This window comes from Chionomys nivalis, chromosome 22 (genome assembly GCF_950005125.1).
Source record: "Chionomys nivalis chromosome 22, mChiNiv1.1, whole genome shotgun sequence".
In the NCBI taxonomy this organism is placed as follows: domain Eukaryota; kingdom Metazoa; phylum Chordata; class Mammalia; order Rodentia; family Cricetidae; genus Chionomys; species Chionomys nivalis.
Window position 1 is genome coordinate 27,914,803 of NC_080107.1, and position 14,329 is coordinate 27,929,131.

Consider the following 14,329-nt stretch of genomic DNA (forward strand, 5'->3'; position numbering starts at 1 on the left):
GTCCATGCATGTATTTTGTACAACATGCAGAAATAAAAGCTAAAAGCAAATATGTTTGTTTAGTCATGTATAATTTTAACTATAGTTTATATATAGCGTATAAAATGTGTTATTTGATTTCACATGCACTTACATTAGTTATAAGGGAGAGCAATGAAGGTAATGTCATTGTAGTTCATATATTCCTTTTATCATGCCCTTGACCCAAGGATAATCTTTCCGGTGGATTCGAAGGAAGCTGGCAGCAACCTCAGATGGCCGAGGCTTGTTCTCACTCCTAACTGCATTGCTAATTGTCAAAGACTAAAGCATGAAACTCCCCAGAGACAACAAGGAAAACTAAACCTTACCTAATTGACATAGTCAAGTTTCTAGAACCATGGATAGATAAAGAAAAGTAGTTTGAGGGTGACATTCTCCACCAAAGCTTTTCATGGGATTATTTATTCAAACTGCAAAGACTGAAATAGAGACCAAGATGGGATGGAAGCAGCGACTTTTTCCCACATACTATGCATTCCTTACTGCAAAACCAAACCCATCCATCAGAATGTCAGACTCCCAGCTTCCCCACTTCACTCCATCCAACACCCCCCCCCCGCCCCCCCGCCCCGCGGGACCAGCGTTCACCTTCATAGAAAACCGCCGCTCTATCACACGGACACGGGAAGAACATTTTCTATTCTGAACTTGAGATGGAGAGTGTAACTGTGAAGTGGGGACCCGTGAAAGGCAAGAACCAGAATAATTTGCCATGGGAAAACACTCCACATTCCAAACAACCGAGGAATTTAAACCGCTATTAATCTTTCAGCTCCAAGCAGGTTGGTACGATCCCAGCAGCTGTCGCCCTGACACGTAGGCCGTTGTCATCACCCTCCCATGCAGAATTGTCATAGTGAAGGTAAATGATGGCACAGTCACCAAGGAGGTGGAGAGTGGGAGCGGGCAGGGAGCACACGGCATGATTTGGGAGACAATTGCAAATAAAAATAAAATAGTAAAAAAAATCTTAAATGAATCTTATTTTAGAATTTTGACAAAAAAAAATCACAACAGGTTCCAGAGAGATTGTCTTGTGTCCCAGCTGCATCATCCCCTGCCATTTGCTTCCATGGGACAATTTAACACAGTCCCTATGCCACACTCAGGATCACAGCGCAGTATCCCTGCGGCTCCATCTCCACAGATGCAATTTTTGAAATAGAACCAATTTAGCTAGTGACTTTCTATGATGACCCTGTAGTGGCTTCAAAGTCATACTAAAGGCAAAATTTGCCAGGCAAAGGAGAAGAGGTCCCCTGCCTTTGCTCCTCGTCAGCCATGTGTCTCACGCTGTGCATGATGGGAAGTCTGGGCGATCAACACGACGATCAGTCGGCCATCCTCCTGAGGAAGCAGAGCCTTGCAGGGAATGGCAAGGATAGAAAGACATGAAGATGGTTGAGCAGTGAGGGAATCAAGATGTGGTTACAGTTTGGTATGTCTGGTGCTGACAGGCGAGGTGAATTTAAAACCCAACAGGGAGGTAAGCTCTGTTGCCAGTGTTCCGGGGTCAGAGGCAGAGTGGAGTCGCACAGTCCAGCCAGTTGCAATGAATGATAGTGACTGGGGACATAGAAGATAATCAAAACGAATTAGTAGAAAGAAATGTGTGCGGTCAGCTCATGGCTGTAGGTAAGATCCTAGGATGGCGTTCACACAGCTGAATAGCCCCAGACCAAACCTCTAAATATGCCGTATGGAGCAAGAATCGGCAAAGAGTAACTAAAAACAAAAACAAAAACAACAAAGTTATCCAAGCAAGAAAGAGTACAAGGTGAACAAACAGATCACTCAGTGCAGAAGGTTCAAGTCAGTATCAAAACCATGTAGACAGTCAGTGAGTGGTGCAGCTGGTTTTAAAGGTACGTGCCATGCAAGCCAGATCACTGTCACCATGCATGTGATCTAAGTCCCATTCCCAGGAAAAGGTGGAAGGAGATAACGAACCCCATAAATTGCCCTCTGACCTTGACATTCACATCACCCATACTTACCATGCACGCTCATGCAGAGTAATAATAAATTTAAATTTTAATGTAGTAATTATTAGAGAGGAGACAGAATGTGAACACAGCAAATATAGAAATCTCAATTCCCTGCGACTCTATGGGACAGTATGGGGTGAACATGCATGGGTGGAATCTGTTGGGGACGGGAAGAATGGGGTTGAGGGGGCTCTGTCAGTTGGGACAGTGACCGTGCCTTTAGATAAACATCTCTTTGAATTGTGGTAAAGAAAGTTAGTGGAGGTACGATGGGAACATAGTAACTGGTAAAGGAACTGAGTATATAAAAATACTTAAAGGCTAAGCTTTTGTGGTGTCTAATGGAGTTGTCAACAAACGCAAAGCGAAGCGTGAGATGGATGCAGATCTTCATATCTGTGATGCAAGCAAAGAAAACATGAAAACGATCTGGGCTGAAATGTTCAGATAAGCAAATAGAGATTAAACATTAAACCGGCAGGGCGTCTACACCTGTACTCTTCTCAGCTCCTCTTCTAACCAAAGGAATAAAATCCACTGAGTTCTCATACTTTCTAGGATGCGTTAAAGAATCCTCCACATTTACGCGTGTTCTTTTTGATGGGTGATCCAAAGTCAACATTCCAACGAAAAGTGTTTCTGAAAGAACTATAAAAATGCCATGAACCCACCAATACGCACACACATCTGCACATCTACTTCAGGAGATGCCGGCTGAGGATTCAAACTCATAAGCAGAATTGCTTCGATCAGAAGTTATGCCTAGATACTGGAAGGTAAAAACTTCTTTGACTATTTTGTGATTCTCTAAATTAGAAATGAAAGTTGAGTCGTTCACGGTATTATTTATACAACACAGGAATATTAATCCTATGCCCCCCTCAATTATTTGGATGAAAATATCTCTTGACTCTCTCTGTGTTACACACACGTTCTCAATAGGATTTTAGAAAAATTCCACTGTCAGAGAAGGTGCCATTTCCCAGGTGTGCTGTAGCTCCAGTTCCTGCACAGACACTGGACTTTCTGGTTTGGGTGAGAGAAAGCTGTACCCACGGATCCTATGTCACAATAACTTTTTACTCATTCCTCCGTAGGAGAATTTCCAAGGTTGTTCCTTCCCACCAGCTTGGTACATGTTGCTCTCCTGTCCCCATGGTTACCAAAGGGAGGGGGGGAATGAAAACAATCAGCTTTAAATTCTTTCCACCTTGCTGCAGGATTCTAAAGACAAAATAACTTTGCACAGAGCACTGTCACCTGCATGCATTTCAGGGCTGCATTGTTTAAATAATCTGATAGGACTGGCTAGCAGGGGCCACCCAGAAAATGGTGTCAGAAAAATCAGAAAACAAAAGCCCAAGACGGGAGGACAGAGCGAACAGCTTTTTGAGCTGGGTTGTTGGATTCTGTCAATTATCTGGAAGGAGCCTATTAACTCCCAGAAGAGGGGCTGTCTTTAGCTTTGCTAATTAACAATATTAAAATCCAAGCAGTTATTCCCTCTAGGTTCTAAAACTCATTGGTCCCAATTCCTTCTTTCCCCTCGAAGGAAATAAAGACAAACAGAACACAGGAGGATAGGACCGGAAGAGGGGTTTCCAACCAAGCCCTTCACTGTGGCTGCCTATAAGCAAAAACGCAAGTAGAAACAACAGAACCAAGGGGTCTACTGCATCCTCACTTCCAGCAAGACACTAAGGAAGGCTTAGAGTTCAGTGTTTGCAGACCCTGGCTGGCTGTGTGATGGAGAGGCTAAGCATCCCTGGTCCACCTTTCTTTATAACCTAGTTTCCTTTCCAGGGACCGTGCAAGGGAGCAAAGGAAATGTTAGAAGGAGAAGGAATAGAAAACTGCTTAGAAACACCCATGTCACTTAATAGAAGCTGACCTGGAAGGAGACAAAAGAGCAGGATTTGAGGAAATGGCAATAGACAGAAGCTTATGTAAGAAGAGAACACAACATGACGTATGGTAGCGCTTAAACCATGATGCTAGAATTAGCATTATAGGGAGAATATAGACAGCAAGTCAGAAACTACTGAAAGAGAAAGAAGAAGGATTCTCTGGGGGACTTGCCATGCTTGTTTAGTTGGAGTACATTTCAATCTGTAGATAGGTTAAAGGCATTAGAGGTATTTAATGTAATGACTGATCTTGCTAAAACGCAATCCTGACCCTGCTGAAACCTCAAATATTATATAGAACAAGTACAAAGAAGAGATTTAAGAGTGAGCATGTCTGTGTCTCCAAAATATGGTGTGTGATATTCCCATGCTGAGAATATCATTTCTGTACTCTTTGCCAAGTCTGCCCACATCTCAAAGATACCCCACCCTTTCGGACACCCCCAGATTGCTCTTGTCTTAGGCACTGAGATAAGGCCCTTCAGCATCAAGCCTTGTTTACGTTGGAAACATTTCCTAAACAATGTGCCCTATTGTGCAACTCCTCTCTACCTCTTGGCTTTTAGATAAAGCACCAAGCAAAAAGCTGCCGAGATGAAGGAAATGTTGTCTGCAGGACTGCTAACTCCCCAGGAATGCTCCCCACAGCTTACTGTTCCATCGCCTTGGCAGTCCCACATATGGTCCAGGCAGCGCTGTGATCTGAAGCCACACAATGAGATCAACTGTAGCTGAACAGATGCAGGAAAATGGGGCAGGAGGTTTTTCAAGGTAGGCAGCCTCGAGGCTTCAGGACTTTGGATATGGCAAATTTGGTGTCGGCCTTACCTCAGAGATATAGAACATCCATGCAGCCTGAATATCATTTGACATGCCTTTGCCTCTGAGATTGATTCTTGGCCAGTAAAGACATCTAAATGGTGTTATATGTAGGATAACACACATGACACATACACACATGCATATCACATGACCAGATGACAGATACAGAGATAAAGATTTGTAGTAAGTGTATCCATGCCATCAAATCATCATGGGGAATATGTTATTGACTTAAAGATTTATTATGTAAAATGCCTTCATGTGCTCTTAGGAAAAAGAATGATGAGAAGAGCTAAGAGATGCTTCCATCTTAGGAGTGTTGGGAGTGGGGGGCAGCTAAGTCTGTGAGAAAACCCCATGGTGACTCTGTCCTCTGAGACCAGGTGGAGCTGGCCATTGCCTATCTGCTCTGCCATGGCTGAAGGTAGCTACTCAGAGAGCAGAGACAGAATATGAACTGCCCAGACTTGCCCAGGAGTGGCATGCTAAACTGGAAGATGGGGACTTCCAGGGTTCTCCAGAGAGCTCAGCTTGTAAGTCAAGAGCTGTTCTTCTTCACCTGTTACCCTAAACAAGGTGGAGCCTAGCCTGAGTGCCGGTCTCTGCCAACTCCGCAAGGCTTTCCCCTTTTCATGCTTGCATTGAGTTTTCCGTAAGCCAGTGGTACGGAAAGACACATCAGCAATCCAGAGCGATGACTTCTTCTCTGGTGTATAGCCGGGGGACAAAGAGATGGAGAGTACCTACCAACAGTGGTCAAGGGCCATCCATGACATCAGACAGAAAGTTTCTATTAGCGTTTCTGGATAATTATTTTGTCCACCCACAAACAGCTGGAGTTTTGCCCAGTATCTGAGGCTTGGAAGCAGTTAGGGGAAATGAATGGGAATAGGGAGCAGGAAGGAGCAAATTACCCTGCAGGGAAAGCATGGGTTTTGAAGGATCGGGAGAGGAACTGCAGAAAGTGAAAGCGGCCTGATCAAGGGCACTGAGGACAAGGAGGGAGAAAGATGCTCTGAAGACTAATTGGCTAGATATGTAATTTTCTCTAATTATGTTGTATGAGAAACTTATGCATATTTATATGTCCCAGAGTCTGCGCATCCCATACGAACATGCAGACACATGTATAGCTCATCCGTTTATGCATGTGCATGATGTTTGAGTATGTAATTTTCTAATTTGGAAATTATTTAATGAAGATCTTTTTTCAAGGTACTTTTATTTGAGTTTCATTCTGTGCCCCTATATGTAAAGTCGAAAGTGAGACGAGGCTTCCAAATATAGACATACATCAAGGCAAGCCACGAGAACTTGAGGAGGCTGTCACTCTTTAGATCTTTAAAGAATTTCTTGTAAAGGATGAATAATAGTCAATATAATTACTTGCTGAAGGCCCGGGTTATATTTTTTAATTATAAGTTTACTCCCATAATGTTTATGAACATGTCCCAGCAGGCCTCAAGCCAGGTAAGGAAGTGGTTAGTCCTGTGGAAGAGACTCACAAAGGAAGCAATGTTGTTATCCACGTCATTTCATGCGAAATCCGCTTTCGGAGTTCATGTTCCTGCCTTTTATGGTTAAAACAACGGAGGCTTGATTTGCATTTGAAATACGTGCTCAGGTTCAGACCTAGTTAAATCTAACCAGGCTCACACACCTGTGTCGTTATGAAGAGATGAGGATGCAAAGGAAAGCAAAATTCCCCGACCCAGCCAGGCTAGCGTTGTATAACTATGCCTGCAAGGTGTAGGACGGGGAATTTTACCTCAAGTCCATGAAATGAAACATTTCATTTTTTTGTATTGCTGGTGACTTTAGCCTTAAACTATCCACATAATTATCTCAATTCTGTGCTTATTTCAAAAAACATGTAGATATTCCCCCCCACGCACACATACATACATACACAGAGAGAGCTGGTAATTTCATATTCAGTATTATAATAAACAGTTCCCATCTTAGTTTCAAGATGGAAACTATTACAGGAGGATACTAACACAGCATAAGGAAGAAAAAAAAATCAGTTCTTAAGCCATAAATCAAGAGTGCACCATTGAAACTATGGGCTTTAAAATAATGATTTCCACCTCAATAAAAACGGTGACACTTGGAAATTATAAGCTGTAGATCTTAGTCCTCCATCCGTGCCCCCAAAGAGGAGAAGACTCACCTGTTGTCAATATCCCAGGGATACTTTTCTCCATAGACCTCTGTGTCTTTTCGAAAGCAAATGCCTCACTAGCTCTACCAATTCAGGGTCCCAGCTTTTGAGTACTGACTCCTCTTTTAAAACTGGCACAGACCTAGGGAGGCTATTTTAAATTATTGTTTGCACATGAGCTCTGCCTCATAACTTGAGCGTCTAAGTTTGTTTTTGTGTATTGGGTTCCATATAATGAGTGCAACCGTTCAAGTGGCCTTGCTACATGAGAGACTGAATGAGGATTTGGGCAGAACAAGACCAAGATTTGCAAGACACAGGCTTTGTCAAGGCTCAATCATGTTACATGGTCATTTCGTTTTCAATCCTGAGTAATTCTTCGCAGCTAGGATCTTTGGTTGACAATCGTCCCAGTATATTTCACAAAGGAGTAAGGACTAAAGGGGTAAACAAATGTCAGGATCTGGAAGCAAAGGGTTCTACATTATCCTCTTGTTGTTTGAAGAATTAGGCCCAATACTGTTTCCTTTTTTTTTGCAAAATACAACAAATAACCTGTTTCTAGTTGCAGAATCTGGCTTTTGATGTCAGCATAAGCATTTCCCAAGAAAGGGCCGTGTATAACAACTTGCATAGTTATACTGCAATTTCAGAACCACTTTTCTGCCATGCTAAAGTGTCGTACGTGTGAGCTGAAAGTCATCTGCTTCAAGGCACGAGAGAAATCAAGATCTGAAAAAAAGCAAGGCGAGCCACTCACACATGCTAAGCGTGCTGGGACAGTTGTGAACCAAACAAGTGGCCATTTGTGTCTCAGAACGGTTTGATAAAATGCAAAGTGCCAGGAGAGAAATGTAGGCATTGGGTTTGAGCATGAATGTGGCCACAGACGAACTTTCTTCTAGCTGGTCTCCCATCTGCCCCTTCCTGAGGAGAAACTAGATATAGAAGCTGTGGTTTCATTGGAGCAGAAGCTAGAGAGACAAAGACAGAAGTCCAGTTAGAATTGAGATGGTGAGTGCACCTCTAAGATCAATCACCAGGTCACTGGAGCCACCACAAGTACAGGGCTAGAACATCCTTAGTCACACAGTGAAGGCCAAATGCTTGGGACCCATCTGATGAGGTGCATGATGGGGAAGTCACTGCTTCCACAGTATGTCATATGTCTGGGTGATTCTAGTAATGTGTTAAAGTATTAATTGTAGGGGCGATATCACTAAAATGTACAGAAGAATGCTTTGCCATAAAAAAATAAAGCAGAAACTAATGAATGCAAAACATGGATCTTCTCATTGCTCTAAATAAATGGACTGAATCTCTGAATGTAGAAGATAAAATTTCACTTACAAAAAGTTGTTTAGAACCGTGGCAATTCTGAAAAAGACAGTGATTTTGGGGGAAACACAGAAAGGGTTTGCAATCTCTTGTGGTTTGTCCACAACACATTTCAGAGTTATTCAGAATTAACTTCACTTCTTAAAAAAAAAAATCTAAGAATTTATAGTAATTTATGTAATAGGAACCTGCGGAGACAAAGCCAATGGTATATTCATGTCTGTCTATCTGTCTGTCTGTGCGCTGTGGGTATACAGGTGTCCAAGCAGGCCAGTCGAGGGCACCAGATTCCTGGAGCCAGAGTTACAGGCCATTGTGAGCTACCCAGCGTTGAGTACTAGGAATCAAACTCCCGTCCTCTGTGAGAGCAGAAATGCTCTTAAAGACTGAGCCATCTCCCCCGTTCTTAGCATCTGACTTTACGACGATGCTTCTGATGTTTACAGACTTCAAATTCTGGCAATCATGATAAGGCACATATTTGAGAGAGATCATCCTATTGTATTAACTCTACTGGTAATAATAATGGGTCCCTGTAGCTTAATGATCAGATGAACATTAACATTACTTCTATAGTATAATCTTTCAGATAAGAACCTTCCAGATATTGATACAACCATTAAATAGACTACTTGCAAGGTAAAGCAAACCCTTTCAACTTTGGTGTCCGGTAACTTGTGTCCTTCCCCGCATTTCCTGCCTTATGCCTTAACTTAGTGTAAATTATGCCTTAAAACGTGCTTCCTAAATTCCAAGACAGCTCATACAGTCCGTAGAACAAATTGCTCAATCACACGGCCATTTAACAGCCAGTCACAGCCCCTGGAAGCCCAATTTTTTCATCTGTAAAATTGGAAGACAGGATTGATTGATCTTGGAAATCCTTTCCAGGCTCACAGCTCTGGTTCTAACAGCAAAAGACACATAGAGAAAGCTTCAGCTGAAGTTGGACAGGAAACTGGTGTTTGTAATGTCACACAGAGAGATTAGCCCAGCAATTTCATTAATGGGAGTCATATGGCGAAATCCCTCAGAGCTATTCAGAAACAAATCTCTGATTGCTTAGACCTGCAGGTAGAGCCAATTTCCTTGAGTTTTTTCCCCCACTAGAAAATTCAAGGTATTCTGACACTATGCAGGATGTTTGTTGGAATGGAGGATACGGGCACGACATACGGAGGAGAAATTCATGCCTTCTTGGACAATGAGAAAAGCTTGAGCTTAGTAGGTGGCTGAGTAAAGGCTAGGTCGACAGAACCCAGCTCTGTATTGACACTGACAAGCATTTTAAGCCCCAAGGTGTCTCAAGAGCTGCAGAACAGCTTGCCGATTGTACTCAGTGCCCTAAAAACGAAAGGGGTGTCGGGAGCCTGTAACTCTCTGTGCTCCTCTTTGTCTTTCCAGCTCGTTGACTGTTGACTAATGTCGAACTCAAATGCCAGTCAGTGGTGAGGGCGAGCCACGGGAGGTTGGGAAGATGCACTCAGCTGCGTGTTTTCTTCCTTCTTTGGTTAAAAGTGGTGGGTTGGATGGAGTTGCTGGGCAAAATGTTGAAAGGAAACATTATTTTTCATAATCACATGAATGCGTAAATTATCCCTGAGAAGTCAAGTATAATATTTTCTAGAAAGTTACTAGGTGGCTCATATTTCTGTGAAATGAAAGAGCTTCAATCTATAAAAAAATAGAAATAAAAACATTAGGTGAAATTATTAAAGACCAAAGAAATTGACTTCTCAAGTTTCCAAGTCAGCTCTTCAACTGTTCTTTAAAACAAAAGCTTGGTAAGATGAATAGGTTCAGAAGAATTTAAATACCATATATGACATCAGCTAAGTACCTACTAAGCATGCTTCTTTGATACTGTATTGATGTTTAATTAGAACTCAAGTCAAATCAGTGTGTTTAAATAAGGTAAGAATCCAGAGAAATAGAAAAACTTGTTCCAGTTCTGTAAGCTCTTTTCCCATAACACTTATGTCCCAGGATGCATTTGGCTATAACCTCTTTCTTTAGAGGCCCACCCGCTCCTCGTAGCAGGTCCCTTTGTGGTCAAAGATGGTCTCCCCACTGGATTGCTCTGCGATGATTGGCCAGTGAAGATTCAATAAGATTCACTCAGTAGTTTATTATTTGCTATAGCTTATTCCTGATGAAGGTAAAGAAAAGTCAAGTAAAAAGGGTCTGTGTCCTCAGTTGGGATATTTATAAATTTAAACAAGTCTCAAAGAAGTAACTAAATGTGGGGAAATTCTTGCATCAGCTGTAATAAAAGATAAAGAGTGAAAGAATTAGGGGAAAGACTAATGGCCAAATGGTAAAAGAATAATAATTGAAAGATATAAATAAAAGTACAGGCGACTAGTAAGCATCTGAAAAGAAGAAATATTTGTCAGAAAAGGATAAATTTAAAACCAAAACCTAAAACAATTCTGATTGCCCAGCTGCCCTTCTAAGATCACTTTCAACTCTACTCTGGCTTGAGGATCCCATTTACTAGAGTGCTTGCTTCTCTCTCTCTCTCTCTCTCTCTCTCTCTCTCTCTCTCTCTCTCTCTCTTAGTTTGTTTCTGTACTTTGCCAAGAAACTTCCTCTCAAATTTCCTGGAAAGTTTGCTAGCAATGTTGGAGCCTTAAAAACAATTTTGTTCTAAAACCATGTGTAACTCTGGGGTTCTTAAATGTCCCTCAAAGACTCAGGTGCTGAAAGCCTTTGATAAGGTCAGGAGGTGGGAACATTTAAAACAGGATACTCAAACTGTGGGTTGCAACCTTTTGGAGTCAAACAACCCTTTTATGGGGTCACCTAAAACATCAGAAAACACAGGTATCTACATGACAATTCATAAGAGTAGGAAAATTATAGTGATGGAGTAGCAACAAAAGTAATTTTAAGGTTGGGGGGCTCCATACCATGCGGAACTGTATTAAAGGGTCGCAGCATTTGGAAGGTGGAGTACCATCTGCTCTAAAATGTGTAGGCTAACTAGAGGAAGGTAAGTGCCAACAGGGCACGTTTCAAGGGGATAATGGGCTCCTAACCCCTTCTTGTCTTTGTGGGGAGTGGGGGTGGGTATGGGGGTGTCTTCTTCCTTGCCACAGGCTTGAAAGCAGCAGAATCAGCTGACCACGATCTAAAGGTTTCAAAACGGTGAGCCAAAATAAACCAAAATGAAGACATTGTTCATCTCCTACATTTCTGTAGCTGTGGTAGACAGCTGATTGTAACACCATGGCACCGATGGTCTGACTGGGTTATAATCCATGTCCTCATTTTGAAGGTGTTGAACTTTGGGTTTTTGTTGGTTGTTTGTTGCGTGTGTGTGAGTGTGTGTGTGTATGTTGGCATTTTATTTCTTCTAGTATCCAGATTGCTGTTTCCATGTCTTCTCTGTAAATTTTATATGCTTCACTTCTATTAAACATCCTGACATTTCCAAAAAGCATCACTCGGGTATGTGTTACTGAGGTTGCAATTTGAAGGCTCATATCTTCCCTGCAAAGTCATTGCTGGGTTTTTTTTTTTTCTGTCTGTTTTTTAAGAATTAGTCCTGTTTGACCTTGATTTTTTCTTGCTAAATTTCATTACCTGGACTATGCACATGTTCAATTGATTATTTTCTTATCGTTCACATATTTCCTTCCCTTTACACTGAGTGCTTTGACTCTACTTCCTAAAAGATGTTATCTTCTTTTTCTTCTGCACATTTTATTTGTTTAAACAATGTCTTTTCAATTTTGGGGAGCTCTTTATTTGTCTTTGTCCAGATCCTCCAGTGTGGTTTTCATGAGTTAAGATCCAATCGACTTGGAGAATGCTGCTGCAGATCTGTAGTCTTCTTATCATCAACTTCCTCAATCACCTTGCTTTTCTTTGGACTTAGATGTTTTAGCTACTTCTTTCTCTGTCACACTGTAAGTTTCCCACAACTGCTTCTTCATTGTAATTCTTTATCATACTTATGGGAAAGGCAGCGTAATGTCCACGACAAATCAAGTAGAGGAGTTTTCTACCAATAATCTTTCTGCAGAGAACCAGCAGGGAATGGGCGGTACCGCTTTGGTGCTCCTAAGAGGCAGAGTCCAGAGGCTTTCTCTGTGGAATGACAGCTCCCACAGCTCTGCGCTAACTTCCCCTGTGTGGCTTCAGTTTATTTAGGAGGACTCCTCAGCTTCTGGGGTTGTGGTGGTCTTGTTTGGGTGTTGGGTAGAAGCTTGGTGCTGGGCATCTTGTTAGTAGAGATGAACTGAACTGTGAATTTTTTACTGTTATCACCCCACATGTCTCCTTTCTGTCCATCACGGCCTGGTACCTCTTCATATTAATCTTCTTCAGGAACGATAAGCTCCAACCAGGGCTCTACATGAACTTAGAGCAGAGTTTTCTAGTGACCAACTTTATCATCTATTAATCCACCGTCTATCCATGTATGTCTTCCAAATGAGTATTTAAGTCACTAGTATGTTAAAGTCTATCTCTTTTCCTTGTAGAATTTTGTCTTCTTCCATCTCTCTTATTTCTAGAGGTATTTCATGTGAAAATGGGATAGTAGGAGTAGAAGAAACAGGCATATAATCCACTCCCTGGAATTAAAAGACACAAAGAAGGTTCTAAAAGCAATTTCTCATCACCAGTTCAGCAACATATCTTCAGACATATGTACTTCTTGTAAAGCACCATGCTATGTACTCCTTTAATAAATCTTCACCTCTTTGCCTTGACTTCATGGCATACAAAAGATTATCTCTATAAATGTTAAAAAATGAGATGCAGTAAAATTGGCTTCCTTTAAAAAAGAAAAAGAAACATTATGTTTATCTGAGAGTGAGCATTCATGAGGCATGGCACAAATGTGGAGGTCAGTGGACAACCATATTGGTCCTGGGCATTGAACTCCACTCGTCAGGTTCGGTGGAAAGTGTGTCCGTTGGAGGAGCCATGTCATTGGTCTAAGACTGACTTCCTCAAGGGTAAAGCCCTAGTCAGAACTCACAGCACAGTGATTTCATGATTAGCGTACACAACCATCAACACAAGCATGCGAAGAGGTCATCGTCTTGAAGATACGCTTCAATCACAGGCAATGTCTAGGAGGTTTGATGGTATCGTATAAAGAGCTCTTGGCTGGACAATGAATGAGGCTCAGAACCTAGGCTTATTTCTCCTAATTAGCCAGACCTCCTTCATCTGTAAAGTAAAAGTGTTGGATGCAATTGATATGTTGCCAAATGCTATTGTTGGAGACTAAATGGATTTTATTGTAGAAGTATGTGCTGAGCATCCTGCTTGGGTTTAAGTACACAAAGCCCTGCCCGTCATGGGATGGGCTTCATCAACAATTTTCTTGGGGCATCAAATTAAATCTAATGACATTTAATGGTGAGGACTCTTGCCTAATTGGAATAGTCATGCCCACTTAGCTGAGATGCCTCTAGGTATCTGTGTGGTACATCTCTAGAACATGAGGTAACCGGAGTCTACGGATGTTTTGCGTATCTCCAGATAATTTTTCTGGTGTCAGTTCAGCAGAGAAAACAGAACAAGTAAACTCTTCTTTAGGAAAATGACCTCCTCTAGGTCAGAGGAATCAGTCTTCCTGGGAAGGCTCCTCTGTGCTTCTTTAGTAAAGATCAATTAGTAAGTGGTGACCTTCCACAGGGAAAGTCATTCATCGATCGGCTCTTCCAGCGTGTGGCCCCCTCAGCATATCACAACAGACAGAGTTCTGTGTTGTCTGCTTTAGAAGATTCAAAACATAAACCACACAAAGGAAAGAGAAAGGTGCTGAATTTAGAATAACACACACACACGTTTGCGCTCGAGCATTGATTAACCAGCTCAAAGCAAAACACAGGGTTATTTTTTTCAAGTCTATAACCTCAGTGGAAGATGACGAATGTAGCACCTGTCTGCCTTCATCCCTCAATCTTCTCTCTTAGATTGAATGAGGTCTCTGTTTCTTTGATTTATCAAACTGTCACTACCTTGAATTTGTTGTATTATGAAAAATCTAGACCATTCTCACTGTAGTTTATTCAATCGCTCTCACTTGGTCTATATGAAACACT